We start from the raw sequence: 15965 nt of genomic DNA on the forward strand, positions 1-15965 counted from the left end.
GTGACACCTAGGGCGGCCTGCACCCACAGCACCCACCTTCCTCTGCTCCTGCCTAGGTTGTCATTGAATGTAAGCCGCATTTAGCTAGCCTGCATCTAGTAGTCTACCAAAGTCACCCAAAGCATCAAAAGAGCAAAATAAATCAGGTAACTGGCTGTCATGTTGTCAAGGAAATAAACAGCGTATCTGGATTAGGGACCTAGAATGTTTATATGGACAAAACCAGCACTTGGAAAACCTGCATCCCATGCTCAGGGAGGTGAACAGACAGGATATGCAAGGTTCAAAGTGGCCCACTGGCTCAGGAAGAGGGTTAATAATCAGAGCCTGATGTGATTAGAAGCTAACAAGGAATGAAATTGCTTGATTCATGAAAACGAAACGAGCAAAGGCTCAGCCAAGGAGCTCCAGACATGAGAGTTGAAAAGGTTTCCAACAATATCTTCCTACTTTGTTTTTGAGACGTTTCTGTGAAGCTGGGGCCAAGATAGGTGAATTTCAATTAAAACTAGGATGAAAGCTCTTGGAAGGGCTTTCAAAGAAACAAGAATGTTGATAGCAAAGAATTCCACATCTGATGGCTGCAATCTCAGCCAGCAGCCTCACATACACATATGATCCACTCATGATCATGGGTGATAGTTCACTGCAAGAGACTTGTGAAAGCAATTAAGGACAGGTCCACCACAGGCCATTAGGTCCCTGTGGAAAAGGTTTGGCTAGAGAGGCAGCCTGGGAGCCCAGGAACCAGAGCCTCCCACAACTGCCTTGGCACAGGGTGTAGCATTGGGGTAGGAACATGGCAAGGTGCTGCAACATCCCTCTTGTGGCTCTCACAGAGAGGAAAGGGCAGGCAGAAGAACAGTGGGTCAAAGGGCCTTGTAGGGATGCCCCCTGTGAGGCACGGCCGAGACTTAAAAGCCAGCAGGGCAGGAGCAAGGAGTCAGCTTGGAACACTGCACAAGGAACGCTGCTTGGCACACAGAAGAAGTAGATGGGAGAGAGTGTGGGAGAAAGAGATTGAAAGCTTGCATGAGTAGGGGAGTGAGAGAGACTGGGAGAAAGCTTGTTTTTGTTTTTAAATGTTTTTGTTTTTTCTTTTGTATTGTTTTGTTGTATTGTTGTTTTTTATTGTATTTTCTTTTATTTTTGAAGTATTGTAACTTTTTATTGTTTGTTTTTCTTTTTTCTGTAATTGTTAAACTTTAATAAATATCATTTAAAAAAAGAGAGAGAGACTGGGAGAAAGCTTGGATCATGTGTACAGGGGAACTTTATCTGGGGTTGAGGAGAAGCCCTGGCACAAGAGGGACCAGGAGGACTGGACTAGAAGGCCCTCCCTGGAGAGTGGGAGGAAGGTGGAAGGACAGGAAAGGAGTGTAGGGAAGTCTGTAAGGAAGGACTCTGCGATAAGCTCAGTGGCAAGCCACAGAAGTGTGTGTGCTGTAAAACCAACCAACCAACAAAACCCTATGGATAAAAAACAACCACCAACCATAGGTGAACTCCTGAACTCCTTCAGGAAGTAGAACCCCACCAGGTGAATCCTGCAGGAAGGGAACACACTGCCATTCTGTGGGCTTCCTTTCCAAAATCTATATTACTCCCATTCGTCAAAGGCCACAGGATCAATGGGGATGCTGTCTCTAATGCAGAACAGAGGTTGCAGACCCAAGCCTCAGTGCCATTCCCAGGTTAAAGATGAGATTAGCAGATGGTGTCCAGGGCCTGCAGCAGACTTGTGAACTGCAAAGTAAGGTTTTTGAGCAGGAACTCAAAACAATATCAAACTTTTACTAGCTGATGCCATGCTCTCCCTAAAGAAGGCATTAATTTCAGCCACTACAGAACCACAAGTATATGTCCTCAGATTCCATAATGGAAGAAAGGTGATATATAAGCATAAAACAAGAAATAAACCAAAATTTCTCCTGAAACCTGCAGGATATAAGCACATCTCATCTGCTGCTATTCTGCCTCTACTTTCACGGCCCATGTGCTGTCGTCTCTTTGAGAAATCTAAGATAGCCTTGGATACTATTTAAGTCACTAGCTATGGTCAAACAGAAAGCGCAGAATAGGGGAAAATGGAGCCAGGAGTTGCCCATTTCCTCAGTTTCCCAATCAGATAGTGAACGAGAAAAGTAGAGCTGCAATGTTTACTCAATTAATAGTTTAGATTAATGAATTAAAAACTTTTTAACCAACTAATAAGATGCTACCAATTTATCAAGCAGATTTTTTAAAAAGTATTTTTCACACAGGTACTTATAAAAACTGTAATTGGCAAATGCAATTTTGTAAGATGCATTCCCCTCTTCTCTTCCACCAGCCGGCGTGCCTCTTATAAGCTGATGCCTCCTATGGTGCACTTATGTACCATCTGAAAACAAATAAAAGCATCCCTCTTGATTTAGGACTATTGTTTTTAATCACATGCAAGTTAGAACATGTTTAATCAATCACTCAGTCGATTAAAGCTCTTCTGATTTCTTTATTCAGGTGACAGCCCAGGGCGGGGGAGGGGAGACGTCCTCAGAGGTAAAAACCAGGCTGCTCTTTTTGAACCATCCCTAGCAAACAGCTGCAATAACTCTTGACTTTAGCCAACTGAAGTAAGTTTTCCATCACGGTTGATTCAGCTTCTGGGAGTATCACAAAATGTTTATGAACATTTCAGCTGCCCAGAAATGCAAAAGTGTGGCTGCAGGTGAGCAGGCTGCATGACTGATTGCTTCTCCATTTAAAAACCATCCCTGCACATACAGAAAATAGCATGTTGGAGAAAGTTATGTTGGCATGCCAGCTTTCTATGTGCAAGGATATGTTTCTCCCCCATTAAATTAGCCTTCAAATGGGAACTCCTACCCCTCACCTGAAACCAGAAGTGATGCAGCCCAGGAAAAGCTCCACTGCTTAATTTTGCTGACTGTACAAGCTGGTGTTAACTTAATATGCAGTTGGTAAGGCTTAATTGTGATGTGTGGTAAAAGTAACTTGTGATGGATAGCTGATTTCCCACTATTGTGGTTTGTGAAAATTTGCACAGAGTAATAGTCCAGCACTTCCAGGAATTGTGGAGTGGGATACTCGCACAATGGATATTTGCAGAATACACATGTTACGAAGGTTTGAAAAATTACACTGACTTGTCATCACAAACACAGCAACCCTATAGAGTTTTGCAGAAACACTTTATATTGCAGTCTATTACCCTACAGAGAAACAGCAAAGGTTCTCTAGAGAGAAACATGGTTTTCTTTACCATTAAAACTATTTAAAAACTAGCCCCCAGAGTTTATATTCAGCAATATTGCACATTACCAAACACTGGAGATTTGGAAGCATGGGATATTGTCCTCCCAACTGTAGCTTGTGAACAAATTAATAGCGATGCCACAAATATAAAACACAGTGGAGCCACAAGAACTGTTCCTTGTTTGATACTTGCCAGTCCCTGCCACCACTGACTTCAGCAAGCTACTGGAGGTCCCAATTTGCACTTTATTTGGCAAGCATTTTTGCAGCTGTAAGCTACACTCAGCGTGAAATGGGAGACGCATACTTGTAAACATGCAAGAACATGTGCTGGACACATGCAGGGAAGTCCTGATTAGCCACAGCTGCCTGATGCATGCCCACTCCATTGCCACAGACGCATGCCTCTGCACACATACACTTGTGGCAAAAAGAGTGAACCACCCCTTAAAGAGATGGCACTGCTTTTTATGCCTGAATGGCAAAACTGGTCCACAGGTGACACGTCTCTCTTCTTTTTGAATGGGCCTTGCAAACTGAGAGCCTTTCAACTTGAGATGCAGCAAAGTGAACTTGGGGCGCTTGGCATGTAGCTTGCAGAGCTAAGCCTGCTCTGAGCTAAGCCCCATCACCAGCTCTGAGCCCTCCCTGCTCCTGTTTCTGAAAGTTTGATTCAGGAACCATAAGGATACTTTTCCATAATAGTAGAAACTAAATCCTGACAAATTGATAACACCAGTTTGCAACAATGCAATTGTGCACATCACACAAAGAGTTAAACTATTTTGGAACCATGGCCTGAATAGCAGTAGCTGAGGCAGACTAATGGTGTCACTCTTCAATATAAGAACACATGATCTGCAACATATTTTCTGGAGCGAGTACCTTGTGCCAGAAAAGGTTAGAACAAGTACAGTAGCTACAAACTGCTCTTCTGCAGCCAGAACAGAAACAATATTGCCGTGGTCAGCAGTCCATGGGTTCAATTAGTGTGAAGTCAGCTATTCACAAGGCAGCCTGCCGGTTGGGCCCCCTGCCATCCTGACAGTACTGGATAGGAAAAATAACCACCCATGTCGTTTTACTCTTTGGTGCTTGGTTAGGGGTCGGGATACAACACTGGCATACAAATCAGACATGACACATTTCATGAGAAATATTGTGGGTAGGAAGCTACTCCAGTGTGAATCCAAATTAAACCTGGTGCAAGGTAATTCTGGTTACACCCCTTACGATGCTGCCAAAGGTGGAGCTCAGACAGGTTCAGTGGATTCTCACCATCAGTGTTGGCACTTTCAAAGTGCACATACAGATTGCACACACAACCTCATACAGTCAAGCTAGAAAACACCCCTTTCTCTAGTTTTCAAAAATAATTGTCTCTGTTATTTGTACTTGTTCATTTCTACAGTTCATCCTTTATCTATTTTGTTCCTTTAGGGTAGCCTCTGACTGCTTCAGAAAGAGTGCTGCTGGATCGTTTGCTTGTCTGCATGTGTTTCATTAAACCACTGCCAGTACTATTAATAGAAACAATTGTTTCTTTTGGAAATTTTGCATGGATGCTGCAATCTACTTTTCTGCTTTCCCCACTCAGCAGTGAACATGCATAATAACACAATCAGGAAAGTGATCTCATATGGATTCATTTGCAGCATGGGAGAGGGAGAGAAAGAGAGAGAGAGAAGCAAAGATCTCAAAATAATGGGAAACTGATTGATTTACTGAATGTGAAACAACTTGCCAGCAAGAGAATAGGAGAGCCGAATGTTTGAATGAAAACAAAAAATATTCCAGAGGTTTCACCTTTTACAAGCCTCAAGCTGTGCATTAAACAGGCTGCATCCATTTAGAGTGCAAAGGAACAGCTCCATATTAGCAGATCCTAGCAAAAGGCTCCCAGACTTGTTTGAATTTAGATGATTCCTTGTACCTTTCTCCTCACACCCCCAGCCACAACCCCAGCACACCTAAAGCCAATCCACATTGCTTTCCCTCTCTCAGCTCCTGCAACGTAATGGTTTTCCTAAACCTAGGCATTAAAAACGCATTTTTTAAATGGGAAGACCTAGCGATTCCATGTTATAATGAGATCCTAGAAAAAATGGCATCATAAAGCAGCTCCAGTTTGTGCTTCCCTTCAGCCTCCCCTTTTTTTTTAAGGAAAAGGAAAATGCTGCATGTTCTCAATGGCTTCCCCCTTGATGGAAACAAAGACTCACGTTACCTTTCCCTCCACCTCAACAGGAGCAGCGGCGGCGGCGGAGCAATTCAGATTTCAATCCCCCTCTTCCCAGAAAGAAAGCATCCCATTAAATCCAGTTTCCTCGGGCCTTTGGCCTAACAGACAGAGGCGGCGGCGGCAGCATCCATTTGTGAGGACTTGCCGGCATGGAGGCGCAGCCCTTTCTCTCGCTCGCTGCTGCTGCTGCTCTGCCCGCGTCTGCCAGGAGCGCTTTCCCTAGGCGACCACATCCCCGGCCCCGACGCCGCCGCCGCTGCTGCCGCTAACGGTCTCTCGGAGAGAGCGAGCCTGGCTCGGCTCCAGAGCGCGCCGCCGCCTCAGCCGCCGCCTCCATCCTCCGCAGCTCCTAGCCGGCCGGCCGGGGGGCGAGACACAAACGCACAGGGCGGGAAGGAGGGAGGGAGGAGGCTCGCCGAGCGGCTGAGATGCTGCGCGCGTCCCGCTGAACTCGCCGGCGGGCGCGCCACTGCCGGGCTCTCTCTCGCTCTCTCTCTCTCTCTCTCGGGCCCGGCGGGGGCGCCCGGGAGGCCGCGAGCAGCAGCCGGGGAGCTTCGCCGGGGGCCGGAGCGGAGGGAAGCCGCGAGGCGCAGAGAGGCGCGCTCCTTCGCTCAGGCACCGCCACACCCGCCTTTCAGCAAAAGGAGGCCGGGCTCGGGAGCAGAAAAACAAAGGAAGGCCACCTCGGCTTGTGGCTCTTCCCTGGGCTTTCCGGCGCAGGAGCCGCGGAGACTGAGGAAGAAGGCGAGGCCGAGAGGGATCCCCCAGGAGGAATCCGGGGCTCGGCCCAGTCCCGTCCCCCCCGCCCCGCGGCTCCTTCCTTCCCGCACCAACCCTTCAGTCCTCACTCGCCACCGCGGCCCGTCGCTCAGATGCCAGCTCCCCCTGGCCGGGCATGCGAAGTCTCTCGGCTTTTTACCTCGGTAACTAAAAGGGGCTGCTAGGTAGGAAAAGCTTCGAAATGCTCTTCTGTCCGAGAATTCGCGTTCTCCCAGACAAGCAGCCCCAGGAACTGGAAAAAGATCAAGGGGGGGGGGGGAGCCATGGCCACATATTGCTGGACTACAGTTCCCATCCCTCCCTGCCCCAACCATTCTTGCCGCCCAAGCCGGATCCCGAACTCTCTGTGGCTGTGAAGAGTTGAGGTTTGAAGACATGCTGAAGCAAACATATAAGCAAGTTTGCTGAGTGTGAAAAGCAACTCAGATTTCTGTCAACCAGAATTAAAAAACAGCCTCGCTGATACGTGAGGGACTGATACCACCTGTACCGCCGTTGACTGTTTTTCAAGGTAATGCATCAAATTCTCATAGCCAACTCAGCAGTCGGGTATGAGAATCTGAGGCTGTCTTAAAATGCAAAGTCAAGTGAAATTTGAGGATAATAACCTTGACATGGTGGCGTGGTGATGGATTGTCTTTGCAGAGGTGGTAGCTGGTCTTGTAAATGATTTTATATGGCAAAGTTAAAACTTCCAGAGCATGGCCTGAGGCAGGAGGACATCGGCTGCAATTCTAGAGCCAGACCTCAGTCATAAAGTAGGTACAGCAGTAACCAAGGAAAGAGCACGTCAAACCATGTGGAGAGAATTCATCCTTCACTGGCAAACAGAGCCTGTCCCTGCATATTTGGGCCTATGGGATAAGGCTTCCACATCACAGAATATGACTTGAATACATACTTGAGATTCAGCAATTGTCTAGAAATCAGCATGTTACGATTGGATCTGCTGTTCAACCTTTTGAGCACATACTAAAATAATTACTGTATTGGCAAAACCAAAAGGACAACATTGGGGATGTGAATAAAACCCGTCCCTGGTAACACAATGATCCCCTTTTAGCATCTGGTCCTTGTCTGCCTTTGCCCCACCTTTGGGGTCAGTTTTCTGGTCACGTTGGAGGGAGATAAAACATTGGGTCATGCAGATGATTTCTATTCCAGGCTGCCCACCCACTGCTGCAAGCGGAGCTCATGCACCCACTCTGCCCCACTTGCTCACCCATGCTGCTGCACCGTCCCACTCACTCAACCCAAGTCCAGAGCCCTCGCCTGCTTCCACCCATCACCACAAGCTCATGGTTGCTCAGCTGCTGCCTTTCTTGCTCCCTTCACCCCATGACATCTCCTTCCTTGCTCCCTCACCCCCCAACCTGCTCGCTCGCCTTGCCTGCCTCAGCCTGGAGCATGCGTAATCCATTGCCAGTGGGACAACAGACTAATAATAATAATAATAATAATAATAATAATAATAATTTATTATTTATACCCCGCCCATCTGGCTGGGCCTCCCCAGCCACTCTGGGCGGCTTCCATAAAAACCAAAAATACAATAAAATATCACATGTTAAAAACTTCCCTGAACAGGGCTGCCTTAAGATGTCTCTTGAATGTCAGGTAGTTATTTATCACTTTGACATCTGCTGGAAGGGCGTTCCACAGGGTGGGCGCCACTACCGAGAAGGCCCTCTGCCTGGTTCCCTGTAGCTTTGCTTCTCGCAATGAGGGAACCGCCAGAAGGCCCTCGGCGCTGGACCTCAGCGTCCGGGCAGAATGATGGGGGTGGAGACGCTCCTTCAGGTATACTGGACCGAGGCCGTTTAGGGCTTTAAAGGTCAGCACCAACACTTTGAATTGTGCTCGGAAACGTACTGGGAGCCAATGCAAGTCTTTCAAGACCGGTGTTATATGGTCTCGGCGGCCGCTCCCAGTCACCAGTCTAGCTGCCGCATTCTGGATTAGTTGTAGTTTCCGAGTCACCTTCAAAGGTAGCCCCACGTAGAGTGCATTGCAGTAGTCCAAGCGGGAGATAACCAGAGCATGTACCACTCTGGCGAGACAGTCCGCAGGCAGATAGGGTCTCAGCCTACGTACCAGATGGAGCTGGTAAACAGCTGCCCTGGACACGGATTTGACCTGTGCCTCCATGGACAGCTGTGAGTCCAAAATGACTCCCAGGCTGCGCACCTGGTCCTTCAGGGGCACAGTTACCCCATTCAGGACCAGGGAATCCTCCACACCTGCCCGCCTCCTGTCCCCCAAAAACAGTACTTCTGTCTTGTCAGGATTCAACCTCAATCTGTTAGCCGCCATCCATCCTCCAACCGCCTCCAGACACTCACACAGGACCTTCACCGCCTTCACTGGTTCTGATTTAAAAGAGAGGTAGAGCTGGGTATCATCCGCATACTGATGAACACCCAGCCCAAACCTCCTGATGATCTCTCCCAGCGGCTGCATGTAAATGTTGAAAAGCATGGGGGAGAGGACAGAACCCTGAGGCACCCCACAAGTGAGAGCCCAGGGGTCTGAACACTCATCCCCCCCCACCACTTTCTGAACACGGCCCAGGAGGAAGGAGCGGAACCACTGTATAACAGTGCCCCCAGCTCCCAGCCCCTCAAGACGGTCCAGAAGGATGCTATGGTCGATGGTATCAAACGCCGCTGAGAGATCCAGCAGAACTAGGAAACAGCTCTCACCTTTGTCCCTAGCCCGCCGGAGATCATCAACCAGTGCGACCAAGGCAGTTTCAGTCCCATGATGAGGCCTGAATCCCGACTGGAAGGGATCCAAATGGTCCGCTTCTTCCAGGCGTGCCTGGAGTTGTTCGGCAACCGCTCGCTCAATCACCTTGCCCAGGAATGGAAGATTTGAGACTGGGCGATAGTTGGCCATCGTGGCCGCATCTAAAGATGGTTTTTTAAGAAGCGGTTTAATAACCGCCTCTTTCAGCGGGTCTGGGAAGGCTCCCTCACGGAGGGAAGCATTCACCACCCCACGAAGCCCATTGCCCAGTCCTTCCCGGCTAGCTTTTATAAGCCAGGATGGGCAAGGATCCAGGAGACAGGTGGTTGGTTTCACTCGTCCAAGCAGCCTGTCCACATCCTCGGAGGTAACAGGTTGGAATTGATCCCACTCAACTTGACTAGACAGAGCTCTAGCACTCTCCCGCCCCGGCCCTGCTCCCACGGTGGAGTCTACTTCTTCCCGAATCTGAGTGATTTTATCTGCAAAAAACTTTGCAAAATCATTGCAGGAGAACATGTGGCCCGTACTGGGCCCCGATGTTGCAGGTGGTTCCGCTAAATTGTGAACCACCTGAAAAAGTCTCCTGCTGCTGTTTTCTGCAGATGCAATAGAGGCGGTGAAGAAATTCTTCTTCGCCGTCGCTATCGCCACTTGGTAGGCTCGACGTTGAGCTCTAACCTGTGTCCGGTCAGATTCGGAATGAGTTCTCCGCCACCAGCGCTCTAGCCGTCTCAACGATTGTTTCATTGCCCTCAGATCCGTGGAAAACCACGGGGCTGTCCGGGCTCCATGCAATCGGAGAGGGCGCTTCGGAGCCAAACAGTCAATAGCCCTGGTTAACTCCACATTCCAGCGGGCCACCAGGGAATCAGCTGAAAGGCCATCAACATGGGATAAAGCATCCCCTACCACTCTCTGGAAACCATTTGGATCCATTAAGTGGCGGGGGCGGACCATCCGAATTGGTCCCACCTCCCTGCAGAGGGGATGGGTCGCAGAGAAGTCCAGTTGCACCAGGAAGTGATCTGACCATGGCACTTCTTTCGTTTCGCTTTTACTTAGTGTCAGATCACCAACATCCATAGAGGTAAACACCAGGTCCAAGGCATGTCCACGGCTATGGGTTGGGCCAGACTTATTCAGGGACAGCCCCATGGAGGCCATGCTTTCCACGAAGTCCCGAGCGGCCCCTTGTAAGGTCGTGTCGGCATGGATGTTAAAATCCCCTAGGACGACCAAGCTAGGTGTCTCCAGGAGAACATCCGCCACGACCTGAAGCAGCTCGGGCAGGGAATCCTTGGTGCAGCGGGGAGGTCGGTACACCAAAAGGAATCCTGTACTGCCCCTATTGCCCAACTTCCAGAACATGCACTCAGAAAACTGGGTCTTCCCAACAGGACGCCTGGTGCAAACTAATGACTTCCTAAAAATCACTGCAACCCCCCCTCCCCGCCCACATGACCTGGGTTGCTGTGCATAAGAGAAACCTGGTGGACAAGCAGCGGCAAGGACAGGCCCATCTGCTTCATCCAACCAGGTCTCTGTTATACAAGCCAGGTCAAATCCTCCATCCATGATCAAGTCATGGATGGCAGTGGTCTTATGAATCATTGACCTGGCATTGCACAGCAGCACCTTCAGGTCATGTGGGTATCCCTTGCTGATTCTAGTATCCATCCGGTCAGGACCAGACCCGGAGGCAGGGATAGTCCTCAGACAACGACTAAGCCTGCCTCCTCTGTAATGATAGGGTCTGGTCTTAGCGTAACTCCTCCTCCTACCCGTGATCACTGAGATCGGTTGTCCCAGTGCATCCCGCCCTGTGGAACATGCCCCAGCCATTTTATGGACTGGGGCCCACTCCCCGGCAGCCCTGAACCCTCCCCCTAAAAACAAAAACAAAATAACACCTTAAACAAACAACCAAAACCAATAAAACAATACAAGCGAAAAATGTAAAAATTACAAAAACATCAAAATAATAATAAAAAAATAATTCCCCAAACCCAACCACACATCCATCCCACCCCCACCCCCCACATACAAAAAATCCAAAGAATTAAAAAACAAACAAAAAAAACACATTTTAAAAACACTCTGTGCCTCTCCGGCAGTAACAACTGTCCTGGTGAGGCCTGTCAGGCCCCGCCCTGGGCCAGATGGTAAGTGGCAGGAAGGAGCAGGGCCCTCAAGCACTCACTCAGGGAGTCTTCCTGGGCAGCAGGCCGCAAGCTGCACGCAGTCCTTATGAGGCCCCAGGCCCCGCCCCAGGCCAGATGGTAAGTGGCAGGAAGGAGCAGGGCCCTCAAGCACTCACTCAGGGAGTCTTCCTGGGCAGCAGGCCGCAAGCCGCACGCAGTCCTTATGAGGCCCCAGGCCCCGCCCCAGGCCAGATGGTAAGTGGCAGGAAGGAGCAGGGCCCTCAAGCACTCACTCAGGGAGTCTTCCTGGGCAGCAGGCCGCAAGCCGCACGCAGTCCTTATGAGGCCCCAGGCCCCGCCCCAGGCCAGATGGTAAGTGGCAGGAAGGAGCAGGGCCCTCAAGCACTCACTCAGGGAGTCTTCCTGGGCAGCAGGCCGCAAGCCGCACGCAGTCCTTATGAGGCCCCAGGCCCCGCCCCAGGCCAGATGGTAAGTGGCAGGAAGGAGCAGGGCCCTCAAGCACTCACTCAGGGAGTCTTCCTGGGCAGCAGGCCGCAAGCTGCACGCAGTCCTTATGAGGCCCCAGGCCCCGCCCCAGGCCAGATGGTAAGTGGCAGGAAGGAGCAGGGCCCTCAAGCACTCACTCAGGGAGTCTTCCTGGGCAGCAGGCCGCAAGCCGCACGCAGTCCTTATGAGGCCCCAGGCCCCGCCCCAGGCCAGATGGTAAGTGGCAGGAAGGAGCAGGGCCCTCAAGCACTCACTCAGGGAGTCTTCCTGGGCAGCAGGCCGCAAGCCGCACGCAGTCCTTATGAGGCCCCAGGCCCCGCCCCAGGCCAGATGGTAAGTGGCAGGAAGGAGCAGGGCCCTCAATCACTCACTCAGGGAGTCTTCCTGGGCAGCAGGCCGCAAGCCGCACGCAGTCCTTATGAGGCCCCAGGCCCCGCCCCAGGCCAGATGGTAAGTGGCAGGAAGGAGCAGGGCCCTCAAGCACTCACTCAGGGAGTCTTCCTGGGCAGCAGGCCGCAAGCCGCACGCAGTCCTTATGAGGCCCCAGGCCCCGCCCCAGGCCAGATGGTAAGTGGCAGGAAGGAGCAGGGCCCTCAAGCACTCACTCAGGGAGTCTTCCTGGGCAGCAGGCCGCAAGCCGCACGCAGTCCTTATGAGGCCCCAGGCCCCGCCCCAGGCCAGATGGTAAGTGGCAGGAAGGAGCAGGGCCCTCAAGCACTCACTCAGGGAGTCTTCCTGGGCAGCAGGCCGCAAGCCGCACGCAGTCCTTATGAGGCCCCAGGCCCCGCCCCAGGCCAGATGGTAAGTGGCAGGAAGGAGCAGGGCCCTCAAGCACTCACTCAGGGAGTCTTCCTGGGCAGCAGGCCGCAAGCCGCACGCAGTCCTTATGAGGCCCCAGGCCCCGCCCCAGGCCAGATGGTAAGTGGCAGGAAGGAGCAGGGCCCTCAAGCACTCACTCAGGGAGTCTTCCTGGGCAGCAGGCCGCAAGCCGCACGCAGTCCTTATGAGGCCCCAGGCCCCGCCCCAGGCCAGATGGTAAGTGGCAGGAAGGAGCAGGGCCCTCAAGCACTCACTCAGGGAGTCTTCCTGGGCAGCAGGCCGCAAGCTGCACGCAGTCCTTATGAGGCCCCAGGCCCCGCCCCAGGCCAGATGGTAAGTGGCAGGAAGGAGCAGGGCCCTCAAGCACTCACTCAGGGAGTCTTCCTGGGCAGCAGGCCGCAAGCCGCACGCAGTCCTTATGAGGCCCCAGGCCCCGCCCCAGGCCAGATGGTAAGTGGCAAGAGCAGGGCCCTTAAGCACTCACTCAGGGAGTCTTCCTGGGCAGCAGGCCGCAAGCCGCACGCAGTCCTTATGAGGCCCCAGGCCCCGCCCCAGGCCAGATGGTAAGTGGCAGGAAGGAGCAGGGCCCTCAAGCACTCACTCAGGGAGTCTTCCTGGGCAGCAGGCCGCAAGCCGCACGCAGTCCTTATGAGGCCCCAGGCCCCGCCCCAGGCCAGATGGTAAGTGGCAGGAAGGAGCAGGGCCCTCAAGCACTCACTCAGGGAGTCTTCCTGGGCAGCAGGCCGCAAGCCGCACGCAGTCCTTATGAGGCCCCAGGCCCCGCCCCAGGCCAGATGGTAAGTGGCAGGAAGGAGCAGGGCCCTCAAGCACTCACTCAGGGAGTCTTCCTGGGCAGCAGGCCGCAAGCCGCACGCAGTCCTTATGAGGCCCCAGGCCCCGCCCCAGGCCAGATGGTAAGTGGCAGGAAGGAGCAGGGCCCTCAAGCACTCACTCAGGGAGTCTTCCTGGGCAGCAGGCCGCAAGCCGCACGCAGTCCTTATGAGGCCCCAGGCCCCGCCCCAGGCCAGATGGTAAGTGGCAGGAAGGAGCAGGGCCCTTAAGCACTCACTCAGGGAGTCTTCCTGGGCAGCAGGCCGCAAGCCGCACGCAGTCCTTATGAGGCCCCAGGCCCCGCCCCAGGCCAGATGGTAAGTGGCAAGAGCAGGGCCCTCAATCACTCACTCAGGGAGTCTTCCTGGGCAGCAGGCCGCAAGCCGCACGCAGTCCTTATGAGGCCCCAGGCCCCGCCCCAGGCCAGATGGTAAGTGGCAGGAAGGAGCAGGGCCCTCAAGCACTCACTCAGGGAGTCTTCCTGGGCAGCAGGCCGCAAGCCGCACGCAGTCCTTATGAGGCCCCAGGCCCCGCCCCAGGCCAGATGGTAAGTGGCAGGAAGGAGCAGGGCCCTCAAGCACTCACTCAGGGAGTCTTCCTGGACTAATACAAATAGTACAGAGAGAAATGTAATAATGTATCCAGGAAGATTCTAAAAGCACCAATCATGAATATTAAATGCTGAAGTTTTGCTTCATGTGTAAAATATTTTCTGTTCTTTGTGTCATGTCTGTAATCGAGATTAGTTCTAGAGCCTGCTGTCCAAAAGGGGTGGCTGCAGTTACTTGATAGGCATTTGAAAATCCTCTCCTTGATTAAGTCATCCATTACCTTTTCTCTCTGTGCTGAATGAAGAAAGAAGCTATGACTATGACTTTGCTATATGCTCACCCACAATGCCATTGCCCCCATTGCTTGCACAGCCTACTTCTGCTCTCAGATGGACCCATTGCAGGGTAATGCAGAATCAATCGGCAATGAACTTTTTTGTAAAAAAACAACAACAACCCCACAATTTTTATTGCTTTTTAAACAAATACAATAACCATTAAACATTTATCTAGCAGTACCTTGAATGGTGTGTGTTTTATCCATTGTCTCTAGACCTACACTTAAGCATCCAGCATTCAAACATTCAAATGTAACCTCTCCACTGAGAATATTGAGCAATTGGTACTGCATAAGAAGGTCTTGGTTTTGGTCATTAACATAGCTAAAGAAAGGGGTCCACGTTTCTCTATACGTTATGCCTTCAATTGCCCTCCTGTGTCTAGTGCAGGCTTCCTCAACCTCGGCACTCCAGATGTTTTTGAGACTACAATTCCCATCATCCCTGACCATTGGTCCTGCTAGCTAGGAATCATGGGAGTTGTAGGCCAAAAACATCTGGAGGGCCAGAGGAAGCCTGGTTGAGTGAGACTCTCAGACATTGCTGTATCCCAGATATTATTTCCCTCTATGTTCAGGGGTATTTCAGCCTGGTTCTTCCATTGCTGAGCTATCACTAATTGTGCTGCATTCAATAAGAAGCCTACTAGTTCACTGTGGCACAGGGTGGAGCCAACGTCTATTTCCAAAGATAGTAGGGCTAAGGCAGGATTTGGAGAAAGGGGTTGGCCTGTAATTGCGGATATGATGGAAATTACTCTCTTCCAAAAGTTGTTAACATAAGGGCATTCCCACCAAACATGAATAAATGAACCAAGCTTTCCACAGCCCTTCCAATATAAAGGGGAAAGGGAGGGATTACTTTTTGCCAGCCTGACTGGCATCCAGTGCCCTCGGAGGATGACCTTGAGGGAGGCCTCTTGTTAGCGAGCTGAGATGGTTTAGAACGGGGAGTAGTCCAGTGCCTTTCAGTTGGGTGGCCTAAATCTGATTCCTATACAACTTGAAGGCTTCTAGCACCCCCACCTGCACTTCCTGATCTAATAAGGTAAAGGCAAAGGTACCCCTGACCGTACGGGCCAGTCGTGTCCGACTCTAGGGTTGTGCGCCCATCTCACTCTAGAGGCCGGGGGCCAGCGCTGTCCGGAGACACTTCTGGGTCACGTGGCCAGCGTGACGAAGCTGCTCTGGCGAGCCAGCACCAGCGCAGCACACGGAAACGCCGTTTACCTTCCCGCTATAAAGCAGTCCCTATTTATCTACTTGCACTTAAGTGTGCTTTCGAACTGCTAGGTGGGCAGGAGCTGGGACCGAAAGACCGGAGCTCACCCCGCTGTGGGGATTCGAACCGCCGACCATGCGATCGGCAAGCCCTAGGCACTGAGGTTTCACCCACAGCGCCACCCGCGTCCCACCCTATCTATCCTGATCTAATAGATTGCTGTAAATTTGGGAAGTGGCACCTTTCAGGCCATATGCTGGCCTTCTGCGTGAGGATTCAAACAAGGGAAGTGTCTGTAGGCCCTCTGCCCTGCACTCCAAACGAAGTGCAAAAGAATGAGCCTGAGCTACCTGAAACCAGGTAGTATGAGTGTCTTTTAATTTACCTTGCAATTTCTCTTGGAAAATTATACGGATTGTGTAAATGCCTACATCCTCTCAATCCTTGAACAGTAGATAGTTATTTGTGTATCTAAAAGCTGGATGATCCAGGAATGGGACCACTGGTGAAGGGCCACTGTTTTGCT

General features: G+C 51.5%; 1 protein-coding gene across 12 annotated transcripts in view; it reads right to left on the minus strand.

Moving 5' to 3' along the window:
• FRMD4A (FERM domain containing 4A) overlaps positions 1–15965 on the minus strand; it is a 407020-nt gene that overhangs the window by 170004 nt on the left and 221051 nt on the right. Inside the window, exon 1 of one of the 12 annotated variants that reach the window (XM_028745669.2) lies at positions 5486–5938. The exons of the other annotated variants lie outside the window; for them this stretch is intronic. The gene's annotated coding sequence lies outside the window, so the exon portion shown is untranslated. Of the gene's footprint in view, positions 1–5485; positions 5939–15965 lie in introns of those variants that run through there. 12 annotated transcript variants of the gene reach the window in all.

Source organism: Podarcis muralis, chromosome 10 (genome assembly GCF_964188315.1).
Source record: "Podarcis muralis chromosome 10, rPodMur119.hap1.1, whole genome shotgun sequence".
In the NCBI taxonomy this organism is placed as follows: domain Eukaryota; kingdom Metazoa; phylum Chordata; class Lepidosauria; order Squamata; family Lacertidae; genus Podarcis; species Podarcis muralis.